General features: G+C 41.7%; 1 protein-coding gene and 1 long non-coding RNA gene across 3 annotated transcripts in view; one reads left to right on the forward strand and one right to left on the reverse strand.

Annotated features, from left to right (window-relative positions):
* Positions 1-1,366: 1,366 nt before the first annotated feature.
* On the reverse strand, positions 1,367-5,287 carry LOC140278584 (uncharacterized). The gene is made up of 4 exons (XR_011909208.1): positions 5,212-5,287; positions 3,799-3,868; positions 3,085-3,272; positions 1,367-2,519 (listed from the first exon to the last, which is right to left on the reverse strand). It is a non-coding gene; the product is annotated as an uncharacterized lncRNA (long non-coding RNA).
* Positions 5,288-10,613: 5,326 nt separating this feature from the next.
* fasn (fatty acid synthase) overlaps positions 10,614-17,490 on the forward strand; it is a 109,461-nt gene continuing 102,584 nt past the window's right edge. The window contains exon 1 of one of the 2 annotated variants that reach the window (XM_072373579.1): positions 10,614-10,784. The gene's annotated coding sequence lies outside the window, so the exon portion shown is untranslated. The remainder of the gene's footprint in view (positions 10,785-17,490) is intronic. The other variant, XM_072373580.1, reaches the window with a different exon arrangement.

Consider the following 17,490-nt stretch of genomic DNA (forward strand, 5'->3'; position numbering starts at 1 on the left):
TTGTTGGCCACTTTGTGTCACGATCTATGCTTTGATTCAGGTCTTGTCTCATCATTTCCTGTTTTATTTTGAAATATTAACTTCCCTCTCGTTCCAGGTACCTTGGCCTTCCTCCTGTGTCAAGCGTCTGATTGTCTTCCCTGATTCCAAAGTATTTCCACCTGTTCCCCTTGGTCCCTCATGTGTTCAAATAGTCTGCGTCTCCCTTCGTCCCGTGCCATTGTGCTGTATTCATTTCTGGATCACACTCTAGCATTCATGAGCCATAGAATTTCACAGCCTGTTTGCCAAGAGCCTGTAGTCGCAGCAATCCTCCTACAGAGCGTTTATGTTGTAGTTTTTTCATAGTTTAGTTCTTCTCGAGTAACCTTTCACAGCCTGGTTTTTTTCATCCGTTTTTAAGGAGAGATTTTTCATTGTAACCTTTCATAGTCACCTCCGATAGAGGAGCATAGCAATAACGTTTCATAGTCCCTCTTTTAGTGGAGTGGTATTTGTGTTTGTTTTATAGTTCCCTGATTTCGGCCTCCGTTACAGGAGAACCTTGCTTACCGTTAAAGTTTTATAGAGCCTCCTCTTGCGGAGTGTTTTCTGTTTTGCATTACTGCCCCGTTATTGGGAGCAGGTCACCCTTTGTTTAATTCTGCCTCACCAGGAGAGCGTGATCTTCCGTTCATAATCTTTATTAGACTTTTCTGTTTTCCTCCTCGAGTGGAGAGAGTTTTTGTTTCATACGTTTCATAGCCGCACTCTCCAGCCGCATCCTTAGCCTGGAGAGCGCATCAGGATTTTTCAGCCTCATGCTCTGCTCTGCTCTGGAGTATCTCCAGTGGTTGTATTAATAAAGCCATCTTGTTCTGCGAAAAGCCCTGCATCTGTGTCCTGTGTTCATCTGAGCCTGACAGAAGTCGTCGAAATACAAATCAGGTTCTAAACATACTTCTAAAGCTGCTCTACTTGATGATACATCAGTGATAATAGTGGGAAGGATTCCATTAATCTTCTCTCTGATAGAAACAATTTTATTGATGAAGAATCTCATGAAATCATCACTGCTGAGAGTTAAAGGAATACATGGCTCAACAGAGCTCGGACTCTTTGTCAGTCTGGCTACAGTGCTGAAAAGAAACCTGGGATTATTCTTATTATCTTCTATCAATGATGAATAATAAGCAGTTCTTGCTTTACGAAGGGCTTTCTTATACGTTTTTAAACTATTTTTCCAGACTAATTGAGACTCTTCTAAATTCGAGGAACGCCACTGTCTCTCCAGCTTTCTTGCAGTCTGCTTTAACGCACGCAGCTGTGAATTATACCAAGGAGCCAACCTCTTCTGACTGATTACCTTCCTTTTCAGAGGGGCAACATTGTCCAGTGTTGTACGCATTGAAACTATAGTGCTGTCAACAAGAGAGTCAAGTTCTACTGGAGTAAAATTTAGGTAGCCGTCCTCTGTCATATCTGCACATGGCAGTGAAGAAAAGGATGATGAAATCAACTCTTTAAATCTGGTTACAGCATTCTCTGACAGACACTTTCTGTATGTAAAATTCTTCTCAGAAGCCGTATAGTCAAGTAATGTAAATTCAAAAGTTATTAAAAAATGGTCAGACAAGACAGGGTTATGAGTGTTCCCTCATGAACTGTTCACTCTCAATGCCATAAGTCAACACAAGGTCAAGGGTACACTGTAACAAAATTTCCTGTTAAATTACAGTAAACTACTTGCCAGCTTGAAACTGTTATTCTACAGTGTACCTACTGTGATCTACAACAACAGTTTAGTACTGTAAACATATTACAGTACTGTGCTGTATGGAAAATAAACATTACAGTATTATACTGTAAGCTCTTTTGTTGCAATTATACTGTTATTTTACAGTTCCTACAGTATTCTCCATGAACAACTTGTTACTGTAAATCTGTAGAATGTGATCATCACAGTGATATAAACCAAAGATTTAAAAGTTTTACATTTAAAAATAATAATAAATGAAAATAGCTATCACAGAAATGGCTCAGACAAGAGATGGCCTTACAACATTAGGCATTTGTTAAAGCTGAACATTTTCTGCATCTACGAAATTCATAAAAACACCAGTACTACTTGCTTGTCAGAATTTTCTCTTGAACTATGACAAGTGATGGCTAATGTTACATTCATTAAACTTTGTAAACTTTAAACTTGACTCCTCCCCGGGTCAAAATTGACCAGGTCTGCATCAAATGCATAGCAGCTAAAAAGTAAAAGCTAACTTAATAACACACATTCCATTAACAATAACATCAAACAGGCTCTCAACAATGGTGGGTCCAAAAATGAACCTGGACATCCGAGACAGATAGACTATACTGACTAAATAAAGCCCCACTCAAAGTCCATCAAATTTTTTAGTAGAGTGGCCACATGGGGATTCACTGTTGTTGCCTTTTTGTGGACCAGCTTCCCCGTCTTCTTTGACACCACCTTCCCCTGGCTGGTCTTTCTTCCCCTCTCAGGATTAATCCCAATGAGGCACCTAAAATGTAATAATAGAGAAAGTATATAAGATATTAGGTATGGTAAGTTGCATTTAATATGGAACCCTATCACATTAATTGAATAAAAAAATAAAATGTATTTTTATGATAATGATCCCTTGGTCTTATAATTATGAGAGAATGATCTGAAACTATTTATGAGAAACAAAACATTCACGATTCAGGATTACAACAGATCAGCTGTTGCCATTATTACAGTATCTATTAAACTTTGAGGGTGGCATGAGGAAATCTTTGGGAAATTTTATCTTTGGCAAATTTCAACATATAGATACTTTTTGAAGACTGTATTTCAGGCTCCTCAACCATGGTGTCTATTTTCAACTCAATGAGAGCACCACAGAGAGTGACATGGCCAGTCTGAACATCCCCATTCCTTAATTAAGATGGGTGCCAAAAGGAAGAAGGCTATGCTTTGATGTGCAGGAGTACAACTGTAAAAGTTAATATACCAGCATGGCTTATAATAAATGACAATTCAATATTTCTGAACAGAGCTGGGAGAGGGGTAACACTCAAACAATATTTCTGGCAGAAATTTACCTTTGAACAAACTCCAGGGTCCTTGCAGCTTCTTCTTGGTATTGCAGGTTGAACACATAGTATGTGGCGAAAACTGCAGCAAGCCCTGTGAGGAAGTTTTTTTGGATGCCTTCACAGATGACCTGGCTTTCAATGCTGATCATCCAATGTCCTAATGTGACTCCATCACCAGCAACTGATGCAGAAAACTGTTATGGAAAACAAATATGGATATAAGGGCCTTAAATGAGGATAAGAAGTTCACAGAAAAATCCACCTTTGATGTGTTTGTGTGGCATTAAAGCTATTTTTTGGTTGTTTAACTGGTGTTTTAGGTCACTACACACCCACACACACACACATTGAACTGTCGTGCTAAGAGGAAAGCTGGACAGAAATGTGTTCGATGTATTCATTGCAATGTCTGTGTATTTTAAAGAATAACACACTAAAGACAGAACATAAAAAGTTACACTAAGTCTCTGTTCAAGTGTGCAACACCTATCCACACATTTTCTGCTGTATTTATATCAGGCATCATGAAAGATCTTATTGCAAATCATTAGTTTCCACAACTTGAGATAGCAAAAACAATGATGAGAGAACTACATCGTGACAGACCACGATAAAACAAGTTTAGGAGACAGATAGAGAAAGAGAAATTAGACAGATGGAGACATAGAAGGACAGACTGACTTTGTTCTATACTCCATGTCTTGCTTTTATGACACTCACCCAGTAAAATCAGTCATGGACTGGTTGGGGGAGTCAGGGTGCGCTCAACATCGGCTACTGTGGCAGACATCTGTAGGACATGGACAACAGTATCCAAATTAAGAATGGAATTGCATGTACAATCATTGCAGACACAAGACATATTGCTAAACAAAACTTACATCAGCTTTTAGTCAGTTTTTAGTGTTTGTGTATTGCTAGCCCTGTGGAGATCCTCATTTTTCAGTGTATCTATGACAGTATTTATGTCAGCTTCAGAAAGTCCAAGTGATGTCAACTTCTCATTAAGCTTGGAAAGTAGGTGAGATTGATTGATGTCATGTATTTCCTGATAATGTTCAATTATTGTTTGAATGATGGAGGATAGAATGAGCTTGTAATTTCAAGTAAAACAAGGCCAAATGTCTGATGAATTCCCCTTCATCTGCTCTTTCTGGGTAGACCTCCATGTCTTCATCACTGGACTGACATGGATTCTCAAGCTGTGTATCACAGCCCTCATCATTCCGATCACTGGTGCTGCTTGTACTTGCTATGGAGTCAATTAGATTTCCTTCAGAGTAATCTTTATGCTTTCTGGACACATGTGATGTGAATGTTGACTTAACTGTAAACGTTTTATCACATTGTCTGAAAGGGCACAAGACTGTCTTTCCCTCAGTTATATGACTTTTCAGGTGCAAGAGAAGACCCCGGATATCCTCACAATGTTTACCACAGAAGTCAATGTGACATGTTAAATCTCCTGCATTATCCAGTTTAGTTACATTCTTTACATATTTATGGCGATGAGTGTGAGAGCGAAAGGCCGAAAACTTAGAAAAAGCTCTTGTGCATCCAGGGAAACCACACTTGAAAGATGCATTAGGCAGACAACTATGAGCTCGCATGTGCCTGACATGTGCAAATGTATTCCTGCAGGTTTTACCACATATGTTGCAAGTTATGTTACTAACTACAGGCCTTCACAGCAAAAATATCTTTAACATACTCTCAAGAAGAAAAAAATCATTACATCAACAACGAGTCAACTAACCTTTAGCTACTGTATATTACATTGGTGTATATTTGGAGCTACTTTTTAGCTTTTAACATCAACCTGCATAACAAGCTTCTCCCTATAAACTCGCATAAACCGTTCTATGTGAAAAAGTACAACAACAAATGACAAAATAGAACCTTGTAGCCCATCTTAATTAGATCTGACAACAAACCAAATGCCCAAGCCAACTTATGCTTTGTAATGAGCTTTAACGGAAAGCTAAACTTTTGTCCACATAGTTGCTAAATGAGAGTAACGTATGCTAGCGTGCAGCACGTACTTTTGACCCAATCCTTTCGGCAAAAAAACAGTCAATAAAATGTTACAAAATCACATTAGCATTATGCTTACTTTTGCAAGATTATATTTACCTTGTTAAGAAAGCCACAGGGACAGGATGGATGAGGATGCGCTGCGCAGTTGACGAGAGAATGGCGAAGAAAGCAGCAGGTGACGCCTCAAGTGCTCCATGCAGTTCGGTGCTTTCAGTTTAAGAGTTCGGATGAAAACTAATTCTTCATCTTCTTGTTATTGTGTCGTCAATCTCAAATAAAAACACTGATGTGTAGGCCTATTATTAATTTAATTTAATATTTTATTTTGTTCAGATGAACTATTAAACTGACCGAAGATCAAGTCTGATTTAAAGTTAACTGAAAAAGAAAAACAATACTGTATTATACCGTATTACTATAGCTAGCTTGCTGTAAAAAAATAAACAAATGCTGCTTTTTACTGTAAAATTTTACAGGAGCTTGCCGTTTATATTTTGTTCCTCAAAGACATCAGAATTTACAGTATTCAACTGTATTAATGGAAAACGGTACACTACTGTGCAAAAAATCCAGTATTTTTACAGCAATTTGTTACAGTGTATGATTAAGGCAGTGAGTAGGTCTGTGAACACTTTGAGAAAATCCAATAGTCTAATATAGAATTAAAGTTAATATTTAGGCTGTCATTTTCAACATCTACATTAATATTAAAGTCACCCACTACAATGACTTTATCTGTACTCAGCACTAACTGGGATAAAAACTCTGAGAATTCAGACAGAAACTCAGAATAAGGGCCAGGTGGACGATACACAACAACAAACACAAGAGGTTTTTGTGATTTCCACTTTGGGTGGGAAAAACTGAGAATCAGAGATTCAAAAGAGCTAAAACTAATCTTGGGTCTAGGACTGATTAGTAACCCTGATCTGAAGGTAGCTGCCACTCCTCCTCCTCTGCCTGTGGTTGGAGGAACGTGAACATTTAAATAGTCAGAGGGAGTTGATTCATTAATGCTAACATGATCCTCCTGCTGCAGCCAGGTTTCTGTAAGACAAAATATATCAAAATGATAATCACAGATCAAATCATTCACTAACAGAGACTTCGAAAGGAGAGATCTAATATTCAGCAAACCACATTTAATAGTTTGATGTTTTTGTTCAGTTAAAGTTTTTGTTTTAGCATCAGGTGGGAAGCCACAGAGAAGTGTGTAAGACTACAACTCTGCATCCTGGTCTCAACCCTGGGTTGTCATGTTTTTGGATGACTAATAAATTCGTCCATATTTCTGGAAATGAGAGCCGCTCCTTCCAAGGTGGGATGGATGCCGTCTCTCCTCATCAGACCAGGTTTTCTCCAGAAAGATTGCAGTATCATCCTCAAACAGTATCATTTATCCCCAACCTCACACACCGCGGACGTGCACTCACATCAGAGCTGATTTTATGCATTGCGCTACATTTTTTTGCAAATGGTAGTTTTCTTTACAGCATCGGGGATGCAGAGCACTTTGGAAAGGCAACAGTTTGTAGAGCTGTGAGGAAAGTAACCCTCGCACTGAAAGGCCTGTACCCATGATGGTGGTGTTCTCCTGACACAAACCTGTTAGGACGAATTCCACAGGATTGCAGGTGACTGATGTAGAAATCATATATTCTATTATTTTAAATTATGATATACATTCTGCTGCGACCTCAGAGTGGGGTCAGTAGCTTAATTAGCTGTCATTTTGCAGGACTTCCAAATATGATAGGATGCATAGATGGGACACATATTCCTATTACTGCGCCTGCACTGGACGACTATGTGAATAGAAAATCCTTTCACAGCATCAATGTTCAGGTATGTGACCTACCATCTTAAAAAATATGTACATGAAAATGTATACATTACAATCCAACTAACTCATGTCATTCTCTGCACTACGAAGATCATTTGTGATGCAGCTTACATCATCACAAATGTAATGGGTAGAGCACTGCCAGTAGCTATACAGAATATTAAGACACACTTCAGCAGGCCCCTCCGGATCTCTCCCTGTGGCAGCAGACAGCGTTTCGTCATCATCATCATCATCATCGACATCCTACTGTGATGCAAGAAAAGATACTGTTTCAAACTATTAACTACCATCTGAGGCAAGATCTGAGTATAGAATACTTACAACTGCAGGGTTTACAATTGTTTCAGTTGGAGGCTGAACTCAGCAGAAACACCATCCATAACTGTTGGGTGGGTGGATATATATTTATTAAAAAGTAGGATATATATATATATATATATACAGGCGGGGCATGACATAGGCTTACACTACACTTTCAGCCAATGGTATGCCTGAAACTGTTGTGACGTCTGGCTGGGTGTGTTTTGTAAGATGATCTAATCCTAACCATAAGAGATTTTGGATGAAACAAAGGAAACTCGATTTCTCCATTCCTCCATTTCATAAACATTCGTTTAGAGGATTCTGAAAACACCATAACTTGTTAAGATATGAAGGTTAAAGATATAACATGGACTTATGATATAAAGACATCAAATAACAACATAACATAACATAAGTAACGATTATGAGTCTCAGAATTCAGATGGATATCTGTAAAATTATGACATATGAATAACAAACCAACCAGTGTTATTTTCCTGTGTTAAACATGGGATGCAATAAGAAACAGCAGGAAACATCAGTTAACAGTTGCATTACTTCATATAAATGTCCAGTTATGGACTTCATTTGGATTTAACGATTCAACAATACAGACCACTAGAGGGCAATGTGGCTCCATACGCAGGTTAGTCATTTTCCAAAATAATGATTCCTTTGTGATTCTTTCAAGTATGATCATGAAAAATGTCTTAAAATGTAGCTCCTGATTTCACTAAGAACCTGAAATAACTCGTACAAAGATACAAAACACATTAAATACAGTTTTAAGTTATGACTGAAAGTGAATCTTAGTAAAGTCCATCCATTTTCTATACCCACTTAATCCGTCAGTTGGGTCACGGGGGGGCTGGAGCCTATCCCAGTGGAGTTGAACCTGGAGCCCTCTTGCTGTGGGACGACGGTGCTAACCACTACACGGCCGTGCAGCCTTTGAGTAACGTCATTTTGAGAATTCTATAAGGTGTCTGTCTCTTATCTGACTGATTAAGATTAGATGCCATCTTTGGTTTACTTTGTCCAATAAGCAGAGTGTTTTAGTCTGTTTTTTCTCCAATATTCTCTTAAAAGGGTCCTTTGTTTGTTTAGCTTGGTTAGCACTAAGTTGTTAATGCAGCCACCTAAATTTATGGGGCAGGTCTGTGGAAAGAGGGACTGTGAAAACTTCCCCAAAATGCTTTCACAGGGCAAAGGTTGTTGTAAATTAGACGATCGCCGTCTCTTTTTTTGTGTAGAAATCCCCCATCTGGTCCTTAAACAAGAACATCCCCACAAAGGAATGATGGAATCTTCCAAAGGTTTAAGTTTGCATTAAATTCCGCACTTGAGTTCAATATGATATATATAGATATATATTTATTATCTATTATTCATTTATTGAATAGATGATAATAGATTATATAAAATGACTGGTAAATTAAGGCATTTGAAGGTTGTTGTAATGCTTGGCCAAAATCTCAGGCACAACTGTATATGACTTTCTGAGTAGACACAAGAGAAGAGTAGACTCTGGTAACTCTTTGACAGATGTATGGGTTAACATGTATGTTATACATACAGCACAATTAATATATAAGGCTAGCTAAAACTAATTAACGGGCCAACATAATTTCTACACAGTTAAAAATATTATGTATGACAACAAAAATAACACTCTACAGAGCTGTTGCTCTGTCACTTAGCAGTTTACTAAGGTATAATACCACTTCCCACCCTAGACCCTATCACTTGGTCCAAATCCAGCTTTTAACAGGGATAAAGTGCTGCTCTCCCATAGGTATAAAGGAGTGGTGGTCATGTAACTCTTCAATTAGGGCTTTGGATTTGATTTAATTAGGGTTAGGCATTTCTTGTTCTACTCCAAAAAAAAAGGGCACCATATTCCTGCAAAATAGAGGGGTAGAACCAGGGCACAGGAGAGAAAATGGGATTGTGCCTAACTTAAATAAGTTCCAGGGCTCAGAGTGTGACTATAATCTTATTTCCCAATCAATCTACAGCAGTTACATTCTAAAGCACATGGCACATCTGAAGGACAACACATCCTTGGAGGCTGAAATGAGAGTGACAGAGATGTGATTTGATTGTCCCATGTGTGGAGAAAGGGCTGTTTAAATGCACCATGGATGTTTATGTAGAATTGGTCCAGTACATTATTTTTTTTTGGAAAATTCCAATTTTTATCAAACTTGGACAAGTCCAATTCAAAATGTGCGTGGTTGAAGTCTGCTATGATTATCACATCTTCAGGGTGAGCCAACAGCTGCTTATTGATAACATCAAGTAAAAAAAGAATAAAAGGTAATTTAAGTTTATTTTGAATGCTAAATAGTGCTGTCATATTTATTTCTATGATGGCATAATAATGTGTGCAGTAGAGGGTTAATGCCGGCATTTCAATTGTCAAATTTACCATAAATGCTTTATTGAATTGGTGACATATTTTCAACATTTGAACTATTACAATGTTGAATCAATATGAATTTCCACTTCAAACCAAAATTCAACCATCTTAACCCTTAGCATTTCTAGCTAAGGTCAGTGAGGGGAATTTATATCAAACTAACTCTGATGTTGTACTTTGTGTGCAGGATGATCCAGTAATAAACTGGCCAGAAGCACAGTCGGTCTGTTTGAGCAGTGATTTCAGGTCCAGTGTCTCTTATCACGGTCTTACAACAGTAGGTCAGTAGGAAAATCAAACTAACACTGATTTTGTCTAGAATGATGAACTCCAGTAACCCAAAGAGGTCACACGAGCACTGCGAGCTACGTCATCAGTGGGCCCTGCCTACTAATCACCCTATCTCCTAACGGTACCCAGCCCTCTGCTGTGATTGGGTGAGGCCTCACACCCCCGCGCTGTGATTGGCCAATGAACACGTCATTCGGATACCTCATTGTTTGCATCAACGTCTGACAGCAGCGTGTGCGCGTTCACGTTGAGTGTACTATTGTGAAACGTGAAGAGCAGAGACTTGCACGTGCTGCTGGGCGCGTGGAAGAGCACAAAGTTTATCTCCATCTTTGCTGTTGACCTGAAAAATCGCTGTTTCCCATCAGATGTGCTCACTGTATACTCTGAACAAGTCCGTCTGACTGACGCACGCACGCATACTCATGTATATGCTTCCTGTAAAACAAAGTGAGACTTTGTGTTTGTGTCTCCTGCTGCAGACAATGACCAAAGCGACTCCAGTGTGTCAATTTGAACTGCAGTAACCCCATCTTAACATCTTTTTTTTTCTCTTGGAGGCGTCCAACGAATGACTCCATCACTGGCTGGATCCAACAGCGCTGCCTCTCCTCTCATTGGACTGTGCTGTCAAGCGGCTGTCAGCCCATGTGGCGTGGCCTGGCATAATGCGAGACATTTAAATTCATCAGAAAAAAGCCTGAAAGGAGCCCGCAGGCTGAACTCTCAGGACTGGAACCGAGGATCGTGCCCACATCAGCAGTGAGAGGAACAGAACCGTCGGCCACTTTTCTTTGGATAACGCAGGTACGTTGTTATCTCCATCGTGGAGAGAGCAGGAAGCTGCGCTGAATAAATATGTTGTTGCAGCGCGCGTTGATGATTGTCGCAAATATCAGTAAAAATCGCCAGTATTGCTCGTTGTTCTTCACGGTCACTCTTCGGTTCGGATGTTGCGGGTTCTTCACACCGACTTCACTTTAGATGAAGAGAACATTTGAAGCTTGGCGGGTGTGACGGCAGTCATGGCAGTACTTTAGCTAACTCTCATGGGTTAGAAATGACAGGCGAAACTGAGAGAATTAACGAGCAGCATTCAGCACGGGTACATTGACGGTGTGTCCCAGCAGGTTGTGGCTGGCAGCTTATCGGCCTGTCTGCAGGGAGCTGCCCTTCACCTTCTACTGCTGGGCCTGTCGAAAATAGCAGCCGCCCTAATCCAGCGGTCACCTCAGGTCACTCTGACCTGCCTCTGGAACACTGACACCAACCGTCTTGTTGGACTGTTCAGGTGCTCCTCGAGAGAAACTGTGCAGCCATTTCTGCACACACAGGTGTCCTTCCACCATTAGTTCCCCACTCTGTTTTCCCTTCATTATATGAAGGTTTAAACAGACTCTTTTTGGTTTTCCGAGACGCCTAAAAGTACTGCAATTAATGCTTGAATTGACATGCTGGTTTCAAAGTTGAACATTTTGGATATAATGCTAAAAAAATAAATGCTTAAAAGGGTAATTGCATTTCTTTTGTAATAAATCACTATCTAATTCAATAATTTGCTGTGCAGATGAAGAAATAGAATTGAGCATGATTGCTTTGTCTTTGTCTAATGAAGAGGACAGCCGCTCTGAATCTGTGTGGCTGTATTCTGGATGTGTTTCATTCATGAGTCAAGGAGCTGATAGATTGCCTTCCTAAAGACTAATGTTCTCATATTTTTCACATTTTTGGTAGAGAATGGTCAAAACTGTTAAGGGACTGTTTAATATTAGCCAAGATCGATGATATAGGATGCAAAGTAAAGTTGAAAATAAGACACATTTTGAACTTCCATTTCTCAGCCTTCTGTAGATGATGTCACAAAACAAGAGTTTGGTTCTTTGTTGCAAAATAAAATCTTTTATTTTTTTTGTGACACGGAATTAAAATCATCATCATCCTGAGTATATAAATATGGACTTTTTAAGTGCATGCAATTTATCTCCAGGTTAAAGGGCTTTAGACACATCACTTTGAAAGGAACTTAAATTTTACTGTGAGAGGTGGAAGAAGAGCTGTGGCTGTAACAAACCACATGAGGTTTAAGACATTCTCTCTTCTGGAAGCGTTTTCTGTGTTTTGTTGAACCCACAGACTGAGGATGATAAAGAGGGTGGAATAAACTGTATTTTCTGTCTAGCCTGGCGTGGCTTGGTTTCAAGGGCCTATAATGAGCATATGGTATGTGTCACAAAATAGATACCATGTGTACTACTGTCCTTACTACTGCATTACTCAGTAGTAAGGACATATTTGGTGTATCTTGTTCTGTGGATTAGTATACATTTCTTTCATCAGGCAGGTGTGTAGTCGGTGCTAAATTCAGTCCACATGGTGGTGCTACAAAAGCCAGACAGTCCTGGAGAGTGACGTTCCTCCTGCAGCAGTTTGTAAGCACAATGTGTCATGGCTGATGGAGTGTTACAGGAAGTGACTTCTTCAACACAAGGATTACTGATCCTGTTAAGTTCTGGTGTTGATTTATTTTTTTCACAACCTTGCTTTGAAAGAGATTAATTATTTCATAAAAAGTACTCATGTTTTAGGGTTTTTTATACAGTGCTGTTTACAGCAGAGGTGTGCCACATTTCTGATGTTCATCAGTTAAACCTGTCTGAATGAGAAACGTATCTGGAGCTGGGTTGAACTGGTTTCTGTTTGTGAGAGAGGATGATGTTGTTGCCTGAGGAGTACTCATGGAGTTTGGCATTTGTCATAATAATGTTTCCTCTTAATGGTTCTTTCCATCAAGTCAGTGGCAAGTCCTGTCTTGTTGGGACATGCTGCTGGTTGAGCTGAGCGATGAGTGTTGAAGCTGAACTGAAGCATGGTGGTGGTAGGCAAACTCAGCCTGCAGGTGGCAGAAGGTTTCTTTATGCTTGCAGTTTTGTGTGCTGTGGTTGAGTGTGAACTGGGTTGGGTACAACTACATCTTGTAATGAAGGCGGGACATTAAGTCTAATCCAAGGCAGGTGTCTCCAGGACACCAAATCCCTTCAGCCACAGAGTCCGAGCAGCCGGTCTGACTGATGCGTGGGACTTGTTGCCTGCTCACACTGCAGTGTTCCATGCAGTTTGCAGATGTTGGTTGTTCAAATTCTTAAACCATGTAACTGCCATATAATGAGGTGCTGAGGTGGGTTTGCAACACAGAGGTAATTAATTGATTAGACCTTGACCTTGAAATGACACAAAAACATTAAAAGAATGGCTCAATACAGAGGACAGAAATAATATGATCTTCATTGCAATATTATTAGCCAGTTTAGGATTTGAAGCTCTTAAAGTCGGCTAAGGGTTATAAGTGTAGAAACAAATCAGGCTTTTAGAGACGGCTAACCTGTGAATGCAACTTCACAGTTTGATGGTTAGCCAACTGAATGCATGATGTGTGATTATAGCAATGCCTATTGTCACATGGCTCTTTCTTTTGATTTGATTCAACATTGTATTTCTTTTGTCTTTTGCTGCAGTGACTAACACACTCAAATGGATGAAAAATTGATATACCAATATGTGGAGGATCTGCTGATGTCAAATTCACTTCCCAGGGCTCCAGAATAACTTTTGCCACCTGCTGCTAACGGAGCATTTTAGTCATTATCACAACCCTTGACTCTTTTCCTCTTTTCATTTAAGTTAATGTGACGCATTGGAGCGAACGTGCGGCTTTAACGTGATGCATCGGAGCGAACGTGCGGTTTTAAGTTAACGTGATGCATCGGAGCGAACGTGTGGCTTTAACTTGACGCATCGGAGCGAACGTGCGGCTTTAACGTGACGCATCGAAGCGAACGTGCGGTTTTAAGTTGACGCATCGGAGCGAACGTGCGGCTTTAACGTGACGCATTGGAGCGAACGTGTGGCTTTAAATTGACGCATCGGAGCGAACGTGCGGTTTTATTTTAACGTGATGCATCGAAGCGAACGCGTCTGAGCGAACGTGTGGCTTTAACGTGACGCATCGGAGCGAACGTGTGGCTTTAACTTGACGCATCGGAGCGAACGTGCGGTTTTAAGTTAACGTGACGCATCGGAGCGAACGTGCGGTTTTAAGTTAACTTGACGCATCGGAGCGAACGTGTGGCTTTAACGTGACGCATCTGAGCGAACGTGTGGCTTTAAGTTGACGCATCTGAGCGAACGTGTGGCTTTAAGTTGACGCATCTGAGCGAACGTGTGGCTTTAAGTTGACGCATCTGAGCGAACGTGTGGCTTTAAGTTGACGCATCTGAGCGAACGTGTGGCTTTAAGTTGACGCATCTGAGCGAACGTGTGGCTTTAAGTTGACGCATCTGAGCTAACGTGTGGCTTTAAGTTATCGGAGCGAACGTGTGGTTTTAACGTGACGCATCGGAGCGAACGTGTGGTTTTAACATGACGCATCGGAGCGAACGTGTGGCTTTAACGTGACGCATCGGAGCGAACGTGCGGTTTTAAGTTAACGTGACGCATCGGAGCGAACGTGCGGTTTTAAGTTAACGTGACGCATCGGAGCGAACGTGCGGTTTTAAGTTGACGCATCGGAGCCAACGTGCGGCTTTAACGTGACGCATCGGAGCGAACGTGTGGCTTTAACGTGACGCATCGGAGCGAACGTGTGGCTTTAACGTGACGCATCTGAGCGAACGTGTGGCTTTAACTTGACGCATCGGAGCGAACGTGCGGTTTTAAGTTAACGTGACGCATCGGAGCGAACGTGCGGTTTTAAGTTAACTTGACGCATCGGAGCGAACGTGTGGCTTTAACGTGACGCATCTGAGCGAACGTGTGGCTTTAAGTTGACGCATCTGAGCGAACGTGTGGCTTTAAGTTGACGCATCTGAGCGAACGTGTGGCTTTAAGTTGACGCATCTGAGCGAACGTGTGGCTTTAAGTTGACGCATCTGAGCGAACGTGTGGCTTTAAGTTGACGCATCTGAGCGAACGTGTGGCTTTAAGTTGACGCATCTGAGCTAACGTGTGGCTTTAAGTTATCGGAGCGAACGTGTGGTTTTAACGTGACGCATCGGAGCGAACGTGTGGTTTTAACATGACGCATCGGAGCGAACGTGTGGCTTTAACGTGACGCATCGGAGCGAACGTGCGGTTTTAAGTTAACGTGACGCATCGGAGCGAACGTGCGGTTTTAAGTTAACGTGACGCATCGGAGCGAACGTGTGGCTTTAAATTGACGCATCGGAGCGAACGTGCGGTTTTATTTTAACGCGATGCATCGAAGCGAACGCGTCTGAGCGAACGCGTCTGAGCGAACGTGTGGCTTTAACGTGACGCATCGGAGCGAACGTGTGGCTTTAACTTGACGCATCGGAGCGAACGTGCGGTTTTAAGTTAACGTGACGCATCGGAGCGAACGTGCGGTTTTAAGTTAACGTGACGCATCGGAGCGAACGTGCGGTTTTAAGTTAACGTGACGCATCGGAGCGAACGTGCGGTTTTAAGTTAACGTGACGCATCGGAGCGAACGTGCGGTTTTAAGTTAACGTGACGCATCGGAGCGAACGTGTGGCTTTAACGTGACGCATCTGAGCGAACGTGTGGCTTTAAGTTGACGCATCTGAGCGAACGTGTGGCTTTAAGTTGACGCATCTGAGCGAACGTGTGGCTTTAAGTTGACGCATCTGAGCGAACGTGTGGCTTTAAGTTGACGCATCTGAGCTAACGTGTGGCTTTAAGTTATCGGAGCGAACGTGTGGTTTTAACGTGACGCATCGGAGCGAACTTCTGGCTTTAACGTGACTCATCGGAGCGAACGTGTGGTTTTAAGTTAACGTGACGCATCGGAGCGAACGTGCGGTTTTAAGTTGACGCATCGGAGCCAACGTGCGGCTTTAACGTGACGCATCGGAGCGAACGTGCGGTTTTAAGTTAACGTGACGCATCGGAGCGAACGTGCGGTTTTAAGTTGACGCATCGGAGCGAACGTGCGGCTTTAACGTGACGCATCGGAGCGAACGTGCGGTTTTAAGTTAACGTGACGCATCGGAGCGAACGTGCGGTTTTAAGTTAACGTGACCTATCGGAGCGAACGTGCGGTTTTATTTTAACGTGATGCATCGAAGCGAACGCGTCTGAGCGAACGTGTGGCTTTAACGTGACGCATCGGAGCGAACGTGTGGCTTTAACTTGACGCATCGGAGCGAACGTGCGGTTTTAAGTTAACGTGACGCATCGGAGCGAACGTGCGGTTTTAAGTTAATTTGACGCATCGGAGCGAACGTGCGGTTTTAAGTTAACTTGACGCATCGGAGCGAACGTGTGGCTTTAAGTTGACGCATCGGAGCGAACGTGCTGCTTTAAGTTAACGTGACGCATCGGAGTGAACGTGTGGCTTTAACTTGACGCATCTGAGCGAACGTGTGGCTTTAAGTTGACGCATCGGAGCGAACGTGCTGCTTTAAGTTAACGTGACGCATCGGAGTGAACGTGTGGCTTTAAGTTGACGCATCGGAGCGAACGTGTGGCTTTAACTTGACGCATCGGAGTGAACGTGTGGCTTTAAGTTGACACATCTGAGTGAACGTGTGGCTTTAAGTTGACGCATCTGAGCTAACGTGTGGCTTTAAGTTATCGGAGCGAACGTGTGGTTTTAAGTTAACGTGACGCATCGGAGCGAACGTGTGGCTTTAACGTGACGCATCGAAGCGAACGTGCGGTTTTAAGTTAACGTGACGCATCGGAGCGAACGTGTGGCTTTAACGTGATGCATCGGAGCGAACGTGCGGTTTGAAGTTAACGTGACGCATCGGAGCGAACGTGTGGCTTTAACGTGATGCATCGGAGCGAACGTGCGGTTTTAAGTTAACGTGACGCATCGGAGCGAACGTGTGGCTTTAACGTGATGCATCGGAGCGAACGTGCGGTTTGAAGTTAACGTGACGCATCGGAGCGAACGTGTGGCTTTAACGTGACGCATCGGAGCGAACGTGTGGTTTTAAGTTAACGTGACGCATCTGTGTCACACGAGGGTCTTGCTGATCTTTTAATGACACATAATATGTGTGCAAACATTAATCATTGCCTCATTCCATCTTTTGTTTCAATTGGTGCATGTAACACTGATTTAAGACAAACAGCTGCTTGTAAACGTGCAGGCCATTTGTTTCTGCCTGAGTTTGTACATCTATTCATACTGTCAAAAATAAAAAGCAAAAATGTGTCACTGTGACTAAACCATTGCAGGTCGGGTGCTTCTGCTGATTCTTACGAATGATCTGACGTTGCAGTTCCTGTGGGCACAAAGCCTGCTTTGGCATTTAAAGGCTACTGTTGAGATTGGCTAAAGGGATGCAGTTATGGTTTGTAAAGCCTCGACAGAGTGATTTTTGTTTCTTGCCCTGATGCTTTTGTATTTCTAGGAGTTGCCCCCTTCAAACTTTTGGGAAAAGTATTTGAATAGAATGTGCAGTGTGATATTTTTTTTTTTACTGAAGTTAAGTTTACTGAAGTTATGTTTGCACCATTATGTTCAACA

The sequence above is a fragment of the Leuresthes tenuis genome, unplaced genomic scaffold (assembly GCF_036924035.1).
Source record: "Leuresthes tenuis unplaced genomic scaffold, fLeuTen1.0.hap1 SCAF_20, whole genome shotgun sequence".
Classification (NCBI taxonomy): Eukaryota; Metazoa; Chordata; class Actinopteri; order Atheriniformes; family Atherinopsidae; genus Leuresthes; species Leuresthes tenuis.